Here is a 15,702-nt window from a genome sequence, read left to right as displayed (position 1 = left end):
AAAATACCTTAAAAAAATTTCAGCGAGCAAGTATACAGCTATGACGGAGCAATTTAGAGGAGATGGCAGTGCTTTGGGGTTGGTGGCAAAAATAGCAAACATAGGACGGACTGGATTTCAACTAAAGTACTTTTTTATTAAAATAACAACAGGAACTAGACGTAGATACCAGATGTTCATATGAGAAAAAAAACTAAATTCATTGACAGCATCTAAAATATAAAGACAAATATGCACTAACAGTACGTAAATCCATTATTTATTCCTGTGAAGACTTTCGCCACAGATAAAAATTGGGATTTTGGTTACTAATATGACTTTCAAATTGTAAATTGTCCGAGGGAAATACAGACCTAGAACAGTATAATTCAAGACACTAATAAGTACCACCATACCATACAAGTAGACATTTTCTTTGAATATTTTTGTAATATTTTTATACCAGTTCCAGATGTTTATCAGAAACATGAGTTTTTGGTGACTGGATGAGTGAATTACGCTGTATAAGAAATACATATCAGGCAAAAGTTTTTTCAACTACAACTCTTTATTTTAGATATACAAAAATAGTCTGACTTCAACCGACTACACCATCGACGCGGTAGCCATTTTGTCAAGTTAAAATCAAAATCTAAATGAATGTTAGCTAACCCTACATTGGGATATCGGGTAGTCCTTAAAATAATCGATATTGTTTTAGAAGCATACATCTTTACCAAAATGTTAGAGAAATTCTATCACAAATTATGATCTGCTAAATATTCCAAGCAAATATTCAATTCCAATAGCACTTTAGAAACCTTTTAACTTTGCAATACAAAACATGTATCAATTTAATTTACTCCAAGATATTTCCATTTGTTGTAGTACAATTCATTTGGGAAATAAGGATTTTTTTGTTATCCGTTAAAATATGGTATCATTTTTATGGGGAATCAAATTTCTTCGAGTTTTTTTTTTTTTTTTTGTCTTATACTGCTTTATGAAATTATTCCTCTTATGTAAACAGCGTGATTTAAATTGTGTAGGAACGTTAAAAGGATTTTTCACAATACTAAAATCGCAAACAAAAATTTAAGACAAAGCAGATCTTAGACATATAGAAGACTTTTGCAAATATAATAAACTAGACATACTGTAAAATCATTTAATTTCGTGGGCATAAAATTTCGTGGTTTTGGTCAAAACGGCAATTTCGTGGGGATATGAATTCGTGGATTTCAACTTTTGAACATAAAATGAATGGGAATTTTACAATCTATACAACTCTCAAGTATTATAAATATTGCCATCTACGAGCGCAGAACGCTTGATTGGACTGTTAAAAGATATACATGGCTTTTTTCAGATAGTGTCACCCTGACGGATAGTGCTTTTGTATTTTTATAAACTGCAATATGTAAAAAGTGTCTATATTTTTTTTTGCAGTTTTGAAATATATTAATGGCTTTTAAAACGCATCACATAGCTTTAACTCGATTATCTCACATACAAATCTACAATTTATTTGTTAAATTTGTTCGAAAAATATGAAAGCACAAACTCACCGCCTTATAATCTTGTTTCATCTTAGGTCATCTATGAGAAATTTGGTCTTTATTGCTTTTTATCTGAAATAAGACGAAAATAGCAAATCTGTCTTGTACATCTAGTGACTTGGTTGCTTTTCTTATGTCAAGTTCCCTGCAAGGAAAACACGCACGCTAATTAACTACAGACGTTATTCTAAGAATCGCGAGTATTATGCAAGTCATTAGCACAAAACTAGACATAAAAGAAACGAATGATATTACGTGACTGGTATTGCGTACACGAAAACCGTAAGATCATCGCGTTGAAAAATGTAACAATATATGATTTATCACAGATTTATCAATTTTAAATGACACAGTTCTTTTTTCAGAGCAAATTCTGCCTGTAAAAATAAACACTGACATGTATGCTGAAAGTTCTTTAACAATATTAAAAGGAAATATGGTTTGCAATTAGCATAACTATAAATGTTGAAATTTTCCCTAGATCAGTAATGCATAATCATATTTCACGTTTTAAACCTACTGCATAATGCATTCGAATCGTTTTTCTTCCCGACGCTATATTGCGTCAATTCATGTCGTAAGTCTGTATTTTTGTAAATAACAGGTTTTGTGACATCAACTTATCAGGGGAAAATATTAATATTTCTGTGTTGCAAAACTCCGTTAGTTACTTTCATTATTTTGAAAACCTTTAGAAATGTATTCATCGCACATGAGGTGGCCGCACTATTCCTCGAGACGTATAACGTTTTCGTCGTGTTTAGAATGTGTTGTCAAATGCAATTTTACTTTTACCAAATGTTAAGCACCGCGAAGTCACTTCAAAGCTGACTATACTTTAGGTCACGCTGTCTTCATATGCCAAAGAAAACTGACCAAGATTGTAATCAAGCACAGTTAACAGAAACGAGCTTTATTAAAACTTTAAGGAACACTGTTAGTTCTAGCATACTAACGACCTATATTTCATGCGAAATGTCACACATGGGATACACGATATCTCCATTTATAGGAGATAAATTTGAGACACACCATGAGCAGTGTACAAGGGTATCTGCAAATGCAGTAAAGCAAACATTTCACGTCAAAAATAACTGACAAAGACAAATAATTGGATAATTAGTGGCATCCTATGGCAACTGACGCACTTACAGTCAGTAGTAAATTACGTTATATACTTCTTGAATGTCTTGCCGGTCAAAAGTTAAAACTATTGCCCGGGGTCCAAAGGTGTTTTACGACATGACATCATAAATAATTTTCATAGTTATATTTTTTTAAAATTTGACTTACTAGCCCAGTAGACTTGTGTTGAATATAGAATATAGCAGAACTATGGATCCTCGATTCATATACATATATGAGCCGCGCCATGTGAAAACCAACATAGTGGTTTTGCGACCAGCATGGATCCAGACCAGCCTGCGCATCCGCGCAGTCTGGTCAGGATCCATGCTGTTCGCTAACAGTTTCTCCAATTCCAATAGGCTTTAAAAGCGAACAGCATGGAGCCTGACCAGACTGCGCGGATGCGCAGGCTGGTCTGGATCCATGCTGGTCGCATACCCACTATGTTGGTTTTCCCATGGCACGGCTCATATAAGGAGTCGTAATAAACAATATATATAAAAGACATAATTACACCAAAAGAATTATTCCACGTATGCATGAATTATTTATCAAACTAAAAGTACATAAAAGGATAATTCCGAAAAAGGTACAGCTCATCATCTAAATCTGTGTGAAATTATGTTTGGACGAAATGTTTGAAGAAGAAATCTAAAAACGTTAAATATCACAACGCGTTATATTTTCACTTTTTTTTTGTAGGTAATTACATTTTTACGGGCATACATATAGGTAGTTTCATCAACCTCCATTAAATCAACTAGATAAATTCATCATATTATATAATGTTGTATCCTTTATGGGTTTTCGACCCTCAGAGATGAGGTGAAGGTAGTCGGATGTAAGCGACTTTAACCATGACATTCAACGAGTACTGGCCTGCAGTAGCTGCGTTGGAGACACTGAAGTGCATCTCAGAAATTTGCAGTGCCTGGATCGGTATTCGAACCCCTAACCATTGTTTGACAGTCAAATTGTAAGCACGAGATCACCGGACCACCCATGTACAACGGTCGTGTACTGATTTCGTGGCTTTCCTTAGGTTATCATGCGAAACTGCTGTAGAATAATTATATTCTAATCCATCATTTTATCATCAATTAAAATAGACAACAAAATATCAAAGGCTAGGTATTTTGTCTTTTGGCAAGATTTAAGTGATCTGATATATATAAACGGTCCTTTTCAAAAGAGTAAAACGATGCAAAAAAGGAAAGCAATACCAACAACAATAACAAAACAACAACTACCCCAACAAAACACCAGTCTGTCTTGTAAGAATTATACGTATTCTCGGTAATTATTTTTCATGACCAGATATTGCTAAATTTTACAGTCACCAAATCTTGTTTATCAACAGTGTATAATGACTCCTGTAATTCCTTTTTAAAGCTACACGAATCTATTTTTGAACAATGTTCAAATTTGCTATGACTTTCTACGCATGTGAAACCTATCAAATGATGGTAATATCCTACACATGCCGGTTTTGCGCCTTGTAAGAAAATAATTGAATGTTAAAAATAGCACTTTCGTCATGAAAAAAAAAAAAGATAATGATATTCATTGAGCTACTTCTATCAATTACGTTGATTCAGAAAAATCCACACATACTTTTATGCGCACAAAGGTAACTTGGAAAATATTCTATATGCATCTTAGTGCAATGGAAATTCACTGGAGTTGTTCATTGATCAACTTCAAACATTATTGAATAAAAAAAAAACTCGTTTTTGTACTGTCAGACAACATTTTCTATAATCCCGCCTGTGACTTTAATATTACCGTAATATTTACATTCAGATCAATAAGTATGAAATATACTTATATATTTACATTCACTGTATATTTTGTACGGAAAGATTTATTTTTGTATCAATAACATTGGTGTACTTAACTGGGACAATGGGACCACATTGGGCTAGCGCAGTTTATGGATTTGCAAAAAAAAAAATCCGAATGTGGTTTACATCCGTATATTAAACGCACAAACCAGCATTTATTTCTTACTTCAATACTTCATTTCATGTTAAAATCTACAGAGAAGATCGTACTGCCGCAGCAGTCCTCGTAATGTAAGAGAACAGTAAGCAACGCAAGCATAAAAAGGGACATAACAGTGCGTGTACATTCGTCACTGTTGACAGACATTTGGTTTTAGACATCACATGCAATATCTTTCCAACTTCGCCCTAAATGAAGCGAGCTAAGAACTCCCAGTGAATAAAAGTAAAGTCCAATATGTTCCTTAACGAACAAACCAAATCATACCAAATAATACAATATACGAGCCAAATGTGTCATAGAATCAAAGACTTCAAAAGCATTCCATATAGATGCAATACATAAAAGCTTTGTTGTTACAGAGACAGTATGATGAAACGAAAAAGTTCGAATGGAGAAAGAGCTAGATGACACAGTCAAGGAAGAATAGAGGTTCGGAAATATTTCCCCATGTTTCATGTTCCATTTAGGTCGTGAATAAATGCTTAAAACTGACGAAATCTCACGTGTTTTCATTATTTCGTTATACATTCAATATTTGTATATCTTGATTTGAATTAGGATTTCCTTGTTTAAACATGTGTGTTTGATTATTCTTTGAGGAATCGGTTAACAACCATGACTCAACGGAAATTAAAGACATTTTCAAGTCTTCGACAAGCATTTTAAGAGACATTGTGCTGATTGCACCGTACTCATGAGCGACCAATTGGAAACAGCAATTAGACATAACCATAAAATCTCGTATTCCAATTATTGATTATGCATATTGAAAGAACGCATTTTTTGTCTCATGAATTATTTAGTCTTAGATACATATGCACACAATCTTGAGAAAAAAAAGTGGTGTGTTTAGAAACTTTTAAAACGTCTGTTGTTTACTGACACATAAAACACTTTAATGTCCACACATTCAAGCTATATATTTTCTGCGATCTATTAACACATACATAATACCACCAGTTCCCCGAGGACAGATTTATATACATAGATGGCGATGAAATTCTATATATTATTATGGAATTCCTGAATATGCCACTTAGCTGACCTAGAAGTTTCAATTAAGATTCATTTACAATGTCACTCACTGGCAAGACGTAAGCCGATACATGTGTTACATAATTACGACCACATGACACGAGTCTCTGATTAAATGATATGAGCCGTGCCATGGGAAAACCAACATAGTGGGTTTGCGACCAGCATGGATCCAGACCAGCCTGCGCATCCGCGCAGTCTGGTCAGGATCCATGCTGTTCGCTAACGGTTTCTCTAATTGCAGTAGGCTTTAAAAGCGAACAGCATGGATCCTGACCAGACTGCGCGGATGCGCAGGCCGGTCTGGATCCATGCTGGTCGCAAACCCACTATGTTGCTTTTCCCATGGCACGGCTCATTATGAATTATGCGCTTCGATTTCAAATTCCATAATATGAGGTAATCGTTTCTATTTCAAATAATACGCGAGAACACATTTGTTCACAACCCTACTACGTGTTTTCTTCGAGGTACGAGTATACAATTCAAGCTATTTAATATAGACAAGCCAAAGAATTTGATGCAAGATGTTATTTAATAGAGACAAGCCAAAGAATCTGATGCAAAAATGTTATTTAATAGAGACAAGCCAAAGAATTTGATGCAAAAATGTTATTTAATAGAGACAAGCCAAAGAATCTGATGCAAAAATGTTATTTAATAGAGACAAGCCAAAGAATCTGATGCAAAAATGTTATTTAATAGAGACAAGCCAAAGAATCTGAGGCAAAACTGTTATTTAATAGAGCCAAGCCAAAGATGCTCACTGACAGATATTATCTAGAATTGACAAGCTGCATATATACAGTTGTTATGTAGTCGTTACCGACAGAAAGTATTCTTGTTTACAACTTTTACAAAAGAAATTTACTATAAAACATGCAGTAATTATTTTACTACAAAAGATGCAGTCATTATGTTACTATATTTGACTATAAAAGACCAAACATAAAAATCTACACGTTCTTAGTTAAATGAATATAACACAATACAAAAACGGTTAAAAGACGTCAATTTATAAATGACAAAAAGTGCATTTATGCTTTGATACTAGTAGAGAGCCAGTTAAAAAATATGCATAACGAATGACTATTCATGGCTTTGAAATTCTACAAACCTTTACCATAGAAAATATGTTTCTGTGGCGTGCGACCCATCTTACTTTAAAGTGTCATTGTACAGTAAGGCTGTCACATTATTTTATTGAATGCAATTAGATATTCTGTGGTTTTAGTGCTACATGCACTGTGTTGCTTGCATTATTAATAGCTGATCTTTTTAATGACATTTCTCATGTTCCATTTTATGTTCTATTGTTAAACACTATCTTTTAATTGTGTAGTGGAAAAGGTTACAACTACTTAATGTATTAATTCACTTTTCACTATGGCACTAGAAAAAAATAAACACCAAAAAATCATGTTGATGCATGAACTTTCAATGCCATTTGGAAATTATGTATTGCTGAAAACGCAAAGTTTTACAGAAATGTTTAACGTTAAACAAATACCATTTACGCGCCGTCTGTTAATACTGCTAAATATTTAAATTGGTCTGCATACTATATCATTCATTTGGTGACGTATGTTCTAATTCTTGCGAAAAAAATTGAAAATACTTTCCATTAAAACATCGCTTCATGTATATAAATGAGCCGCGCCATGAGAAAACCAACATAGTGGGTTTGCGACCAGCATGGATCCAGACCAGCCTGCGCACCCGCGCAGTTGGTCAGGATCCATGCTGTTCGCTATCATTCTCCAATTCCAATGGTTTAAGCGAACAGCATGATCCTGACCAGACTGCGCGGACGCGCAGGCTGGTCTGGATCCATACTGGTCGCAAACCCACTATGTTGGTTGTCTCATGGCACGGCTCAAATAGTGTTACTTTGTGTTTATAAACAGAATGTCTTGTTTTATACGCAAAAAAAAACGTAACTGTGAAAGCAATAACCTTATTTCTTGTGAAAAGCTACGATTTGTCGTTAGCAAGTAAAACATCCAGCTGTTCAACAATAAAAGCAAATTTAAAACTAACCTTGCTGTCATGTTTCATGTTTACGGCATATTTCTAGAAATGTGACATCCCCATTGTTCAACTGTTCCTGAAATTAAAAAACAAAATTCGAAACTATAATTACAAATTTATCGTCTGCTTACATTTTCTCTCTTATGCATCTACAACTACATGTAATGCTGGTTACTAATTCGTCTATTGATGTTCTACTCAAAAAGGTCAATATTATGCAAGTCCATTAGACATCAGTGTAAATGAAATGACAACACGGAAGAAAGAACGGATGCGGACTAAGAGTAAAGTGCTTGGGAGTGATAGAATAGCTAGAAATGGGCAACAGTTGTAAGTAAATAACCAAATAAGATATCAGTTTTCAAACTATAAGTACTGTTAGAGTATCAGAGCCAGCATGAACGCCGGAAAACATTCTGGAATGTTTGCAGATGAGTTTTTATTTCTGAATTACACAGTCAAATGGCTTTTTAAAAATAATTTCTCGGCCATTTTAAGATTCAAAACACCGCTGCACTTGAGCCATTTTATTGTAAAATTACTATAGTGCAGTTGCTGAAGCTATTATAAGTTTGATTTCTTACGTAACCACCAAAAGCAGGTATTTGCCTGCATTTCTCACACTTAAAGATTGCTCCCATTTACCTTTACATTGATTATAAACGGCAACGAAAATGGTAAGATATAGCAGTTGTCATTATTACCTGTACATCAAGTTATGCATTTTGTTTTATAAAACAAGAGTATTATCTCAAGTGTATCTTAGATAATACAAAATTGTCTGTCACTTCTTATCCATTTGAGGCTGAATTCACATTAAGCGAACAAACAACTCGTATTTAGTGTAAAACAATTTACCCGTTTATAGTCTACAACAATTTACCCGTGAAAACAATTTACCCGTGTATAGTATAAAACAATTTACACATGTATAGAGTAGATATAGCAAAATGGGTAAAATAGACAAAGAAAATGCATTGAAAGTAGGTGAAATCTAACAATCTGAGACTTGTTTCTTTAAACAAATAACCAAACTAATAAATTGGTCTTGTTATAAAAGACATTCCTTTTCAATCTGTTTTTGTCTTTTTAAGTTAAAAATGACATGGAATCATTTAAAGTACAATATTTTTATATCTAAATTACACAGTCAAATTTCCCAATGCAAAGTGTCGCTGGCGGTTAACTTAAGAATTCGTGTTTTACAACTATCTCTCGGCGGAAATTAAAGACATTTTTAAAGCCTTCAATTGTACGCGAAAGAGATGTATTTTAAGAGTCTCACAGAGAAGGCGTCTTCATGTCTGTGCCGATAGCAAATTGCTATTGATCGACAAACAAGTATCGTTCTCTTTAGAAGTTCTGTAAAAGAATAATATTTTAAAGGCCGTTCTATACTCAAAAGTTCTTTTATTTCATTCTTGTTCATCCATTTACTTCAATGGTTCATCAGAAGACTCATAAGACTTCTTATAATAGGTTTAGTGCTTCCTTATAAATATCAGACGGACACGGAAGCATTCATACGTCCTTCAGTGATTCTCCCACTACTTTGCTTTCCCCTGCATCTGAAGCCAATGAAGTTATTTTTCAATATCCTATGTTACAGCCATGAAACATTCTTTTTTGTACTTTAACCTTGGGACTTCAAGACAAAGTCATTATCTTTGTCATACCTAGCGGATGCCGTCAGCTCAAACAGTGATCACTTGACCCTGGCTGGTTTTATTTTGGGTTTTTGAACACTGTTCGCTGCAAAGCAATGCCGTTATGCTATGCTGCAGTGATTTGATTCATTTTCCTATTAAACAAAGAAGGCTGAAAGTTGTGTGTTATTTTACAACAATTCACATAGCGTCAAACGGCATAGCGGCGCGTTGGAGAAGAAACCAACAGAAAACAGGCAAATATTTGATTGATGTCGTCAAAGGATGTACTTAAATCCTTGATAACGTGTTAGAATCAAAATAATATATCTCATTAAATGACTTGCTCTTGAATAACATCATTGTTTGTCGTTTAGATGCGTATTATTATATCACTCGGGCTGAGCCCCGTGATATAATGTCTTCGCACCTGAACTCCAAAAAAAAAAGGATTTTATTCAACTACAGATCACGGGATGAGATATATTATTTCTTAATCATTATCGAAAAAAAAGCTGTTTGCAAACATCCTACATAAATTTTTACTTGTAACGTATCAGAAACTTAGCATCGCTTACTTTGTCAAAGACATAGGTCTTTAAAGAAACTTTTTGCGCTAGACCTTATTTCTGTTGGGGGTTTCAGTTCACTCATGACTTGATGTGCTACTTTGCGTAAATACTGGTTAAGATACAGGAATGCTCAACAAATTTTAAACAATTGACGTAAAATGAATATGTTTAAGCAAAACCTAAATCAGTATTCAGGAATAAAGACAGAATAGACTTGACTCCGATTTGGTTATTTAATATTTAACGCAACTTGGAAAGGTTCCAAATGAGATACAAATTGAATGGAAATGTATATTGTAGTTCTCTGTGGAATCAGGAATATACTGTCTAGATAGATCAATTACACATAAAACGTTTTGTCCCTCTTTGACATTTTAGGAGACTGGCTGCTTCAGGATAATACAAAACGTAAAATAATGCACCATATACATGTTTGCTCTCACTTGCAAAGGTCATACATTGAAAGGAACAATATTTTGCTTCTAAAAGGGAAAATTATGATTACAGCAAATTCACCCATTTCTGGTATTTCCAATAGGAACCTGTATGTTTTGACATGCACACTGCAATATCTAAAACCTGATTTTTACACATACCTTTGCAAAATTGGCACAACGTCATATGTTGCGTTATGAAACGTCAGAATTAGAGCTTCAACGTTCTTTTTTTTCCATTTATTGCATATTATATATTTATAATAAACCAGTCATTTTATTACATTATGAATCATAAATTGACAAAATATAAACCTGTTGCACTGGTCCTAGAAAAATTACATGTTGTTCTCAAGTTGTCATTATTTTATCCATATGCACATAAAAGATAATAAAAAATGTTTTGCAGGCACTATCAGCTTTGGGTTTCTCTATTGAACTATCCATGTTATAAAGCCCTCTGACATGCATGCTGTATTCCTGTAAATAAATCACTTACAACAATAATCATGCCTTCAGTTAGGTTCCTCAGAATGCATTAAAACTTGAAATTGTGCTCGTTTAATTTCTATCTCACTATTAACTTGTGCAACTTCTTTTCTAGACTGGCATCAGTCGTTAGAGTCATTACCTGTAAAGCACTTGGTCATAAAATCCTCTCTGATACCACTTTCTCATAAAATTTACAATATCTCTAGCCTCTGTCTCTGTTGAGATAAGCCACAGTAAAAGGGAGCTACAGGAAATTTGATATATATTTTTAAAAAAAATGAATTAAATGGGAAATGTTTAATCTCAACAGACTGTGTAAGTCTACTTCTTTTCTACTATCAGAGATAAACATATTACTGCAATTCTTGTTTGCGATATTTAAAAACAAATTATAATATGCTTGTATCTGTTAAAACACACTTACACTAGAATGACTCACATTAACGTGCGGTGACGTCAAAGTTTTTGTTGCGACCAAGAAATAGCGCTTCTATAATCACCCATCGTGCATAAATAGAGTTAAAGCACTCTTTTGCTATAAATTATTTCTTAAATAACGCATAATTTACCAATGCCGTGGTTGCCTTTCCATAAGAGAATTATGAAAATTTCATTACCACAAAGCTCTATCATTAATCTGTTAGTATTAACTTGCAAATATTTGACAGAAGTTTTTTTCTCCTGGAAAGTCGATCATAAATTTTACATACAAGCGGAAATGTAACTAATACAATGATATTTCCTTTGTTGTTATAAAGCTTTCATGGAATGTGAAATACTCTTAAAATTAAACAAAAAAAACACCATGGTATTGGAATATTAAACGAACTACTTAATTTCCCTGTTTTTTTAATGAGATAAATCAGATCTGAAGCTGTATCTGCGATACAGTCAGACATGCCGGAAGTGAAAGTAGTCCCTGTGGAATAATTCCATTAAAAGCTTATTTGTAAACAAATGTTCCGCATTAATTCACGGCTTTGTGTGGTTTTTTAGAGCAGAAAATTCCACTATACGACTTTGTACTTTCTAGCATTTTTTTGCGGAATTGATTAAGAATTTTTTCCAAACTGTTTGATCAGATTAGTTCTAAACATGGACACAGGAAAACTGCATCAGCAGTACTAATTAAAAGGATTAAAACCAGTGAATAAGAACGTTTCTTTCGTTTTTCGACATCCGGACACTGTATATATATATAGTTTCCGGATGTCGAAAGAACGAAAGAACCTTTAATTGAATAAAGGCTAACTCTGGTCCCATTGACCTTTACTCTTGAGCCAACGATCACTCCGCATCACTCTCCTCAACCTCAAGAAAAAAGAAAAACTGAAAATAAGGATCTCCCGCTAGTAGCATTATGTCATTGTGTAAAGTTTAAAATCCGCAGATATAACGGAAAAAGTTTCTTTGGCACGTGTAACCTTGACCTTTAAGATAGAAGTATGGGCCTTCATGTGAAACATTATTCTACTGTGAATGCTTGTACCATACATCTTCTTTAAAATTTATCTATGCATGGATAACTTATAGCAGGGAGAATATTTTTTTTCTTAATACGAGTTTGACCGTTGAGATAAAAGCTTGCGACTTTCATGCGACACGTCGATTTTTTAAGGTTCAATGCTTGTGCCAAGCCATTTGAATATATATTCATGCATAAAATAATTATACACCGGACAAGAAAAACTATCGAGAAACCGGTGACCTTGAACATATGGCATGAAATATTAGGTTTTGCATACGGCAAGTTAAATTGTAGAAGTGAACTTCTACATAAAAAAAAACTTGAAAATCTGTACATGCATAAAAAGTTAATGAGCGGACGAAGCTGGGAATGTCTAGCGTATTGGCAGACGGACAAGGCGCAAACCTATAGTCCAAGACAGATTTAAAGTCAACCGGTACTAATAACGAACGTGTTTGTTGTTATTTTCAGCGGGAAGAAAATTGCAATAACCTTTTTCATACAGAGTTTTTAATTCAAATGATTCGCTTTATCGAGTAATACAATTGTTGATCAAGTATGTCATACTTTTTCAAGATCTATTGGAATCTAGGTCATGCCTATAATATTTTTTTAATTATTCAACAGTAAGTACGTTTTCTTTAAACTGAAGTATTGAAATAGTTAAAAATGCTATTATTCCCCTCTTCTTTGGATTATCAAATTTGTTTAGGTCTTTTAAAAAGAGTTTAAATATAAACTTTCATAGCGGATACTTTCATGTTGGAAGCAAGTCATAACAATATTTACACATTCTTTCAAAACAATACAGTTCAGTTGTTCATTGGGTATAAATTCACTTTAACACAGGCATATCCGACTTCGTTTATCATTGTTCTGAGGCATTATTTATTCAATATGTCCTATACATGCATCCTGACAGGATTCCATTAACGATATGGAGCGATAACCCTATCATACCTTCAAATATTGACCAATGCAATTCAGCGACGGAAAGTGGACCCTTGAGAGAATAGTTGGTGATGATGCATTTCTGTTATATATTCCTTTGAACGCCTCATACAGTGATGGATTTATTATCAAACCATCACTGACATATAATAAACAAATCACTTCTGTATGGTTATTAATTGACTGCCTCTACTGTTATCAATTCCCTGAATCCTATTTTGAATGATTTAGTTATATTTCATCATATGTAGTGAAATTAACAGATCGATGCACGTTTTAAGTCGACTAAAATATAAATCGATTTTTCATATCTACAGCTCGCCGATCTATCCAAAATGAATTAGTTTATCAACAAGATTCTTTATACAAAAATGGTATGGTTCATCAGCATCAAAATATAGCACGTTCTGTTACCATTGCGTATGTTGAGAGTCACCTAAGGATAACTTTTATTTACACTGTCCTGTGAATTTGGAACAATGGGTCGTGGGGGCGGGAGTGGGGGGTAGTGATAAAAGATTCGCACCAACAACCGTTTTAAGCTCCCAGTGGTGTTTATGCCACTGACCATTTCTAGATGATGCTCGTATTTGTTCGTTTTTTTTCATGTGTGTTTGATTTGTATGTGTATGTGCGTTTGTGCGCGCTTGTGTGTGAACGCGCTTACGTGTGTGCGAGTGTGCTATAACCATGTGCACGCCCCTGTGCTGTTAGTCGAAATTATGGAATATTGCTAAGTTGGAACATGGCTTCCCCTGTTGGATATTCATTCCTGTTTTTTGAAACAAGAAGTATAATGTGTTTAAAAACTTTATAATCTGTTGCTTTCGAAGCGCTTTACTATCATCAAATAATTGTGTTTGTTTTCACGCGGATACATGGTTCAATTCATATGTCAATAATTTCATATAAAAGTTCACTTTGTATCCAAACATACAGGTCTATACCACAATATAGGTTAAAAAAATAGAGGGCTTCATTGATACCTATAATCTTAAAATTTTAACTTCTTTCATTATTTCATTCTTTCTCTGTCTTTATTTCTTCTTTCTATCTTTCGTTCTAGCCATTTATCTTTCTTTCTTCCTAAACAACGGAGATTTGCTTTATTACAAAAGGTGTATGCATGACCGTAAAACATGTCTATCTCTCAGGTTATAACTCAATAATATCGTTTCTTTGCAGCGACATTTATATCATACTTGGTGCTGAACAGAATCTGAAACTATATAAAACCCCATTCCTCATACTAATAACCATTAAACAACAAATGCAGCCTTCCTACGAAGCTCCCAATTAATCCCAGGGGACGTATTTGACTCATTAATGGGCAGAACAAAACTGATTATAAGATAGGAAAATCAATCTCCACTGAATGCAAACAAATAAAACATATTGAAAACTGTATTGAGTATTCACAAGAGACCTGTTGTAAAGCAACGACAAAGGAATTCAGGAAAAAAGTACAATACAGAATAAAAGTAGTATACCGGGGAGTTTATGTAGACGTGTAAATCAAGTCTATTCAGAACTGGAAAGACTGTCTATGGCAGGCTGGTAATTTGTTGAACTAGAACGGTGGGAAACCAAATTATTTTGTTGTGAAGTATTTTCATTAATTCTCTTGTCAGAAGAAAGAGACGTTTTTATAGGGTTATTGATCAAAACGTCCAAAATGAACGTGTATACACATGAAAGAGTATTTCATAAATGTGATAATAACACCATTATATGTTTTCATCACTTTTCATTCAAAATTACCTACGAATGAAATTAACATGCGAAAATAAAGATCGAAACGCGACATTTTGAAATGGATTAAATATCTCGTTAAGTACAATAAGAAAAAAAAGTCAACTATTTTTATTATTATAGACTTAGTTTTCAGTAAGTACTGGATAAAAGTTGCTTCAGCATTTCTGAACAAGTAATAAACAGCTTACATTTTTCTCTTCTCCAAAGTAATTTCGAATTCATTCCTCCTCATTACTTTGAAACTCGAAATAGAAAATACAAGTTCATCCGTACTGTCGTCTACAAATGAAAACGTATGTTCGCAGTTAGAATACTTGCACACAGGTTACGTAGGGGAAAAAAACACTGTTGTTACCGTTACGTAGTTTTTCACCTAATCAATTATATCTAGACATCGAACTTATAAAACACCCTTTATGTTACACTATGTCACTAACATAACACTATTCCATTAAAGAGGTATTTACAATGAAACTCATTTTACATTCCTTCGTGACATTAGAGCTTCTTTAGAAAATCGTAGAATAAATCAGATAAAAATTTAATGTCTTTTCCAATTTCCATGGCAACAGTACATCAAAGGCAAATTGAACTTTCCTGAAAACTCCGTATTAAATCATTATCGTTTTTGTAGATTATACAATT

General features: G+C 33.7%; 1 long non-coding RNA gene across 1 annotated transcript in view; it reads right to left on the bottom strand.

Annotated features, from left to right (window-relative positions):
- Positions 1-15,702, bottom strand: part of LOC123558943 (uncharacterized) — a 57,984-nt gene that overhangs the window by 25,970 nt on the left and 16,312 nt on the right. The window contains exons 2-3 of the long non-coding RNA XR_008370972.1: positions 7,749-7,815; positions 1,548-1,610 (exon numbers count right to left, since the gene is read on the bottom strand). This is a non-coding gene — a long non-coding RNA (uncharacterized LOC123558943). The remainder of the gene's footprint in view (positions 1-1,547; positions 1,611-7,748; positions 7,816-15,702) is intronic.

The sequence above is a fragment of the Mercenaria mercenaria genome, chromosome 5 (genome assembly GCF_021730395.1).
Source record: "Mercenaria mercenaria strain notata chromosome 5, MADL_Memer_1, whole genome shotgun sequence".
Classification (NCBI taxonomy): Eukaryota; Metazoa; Mollusca; class Bivalvia; order Venerida; family Veneridae; genus Mercenaria; species Mercenaria mercenaria.
Note: the sequence above shows the minus strand (reverse complement) of the source record. Positions and strands in the feature narration are given on the sequence as shown.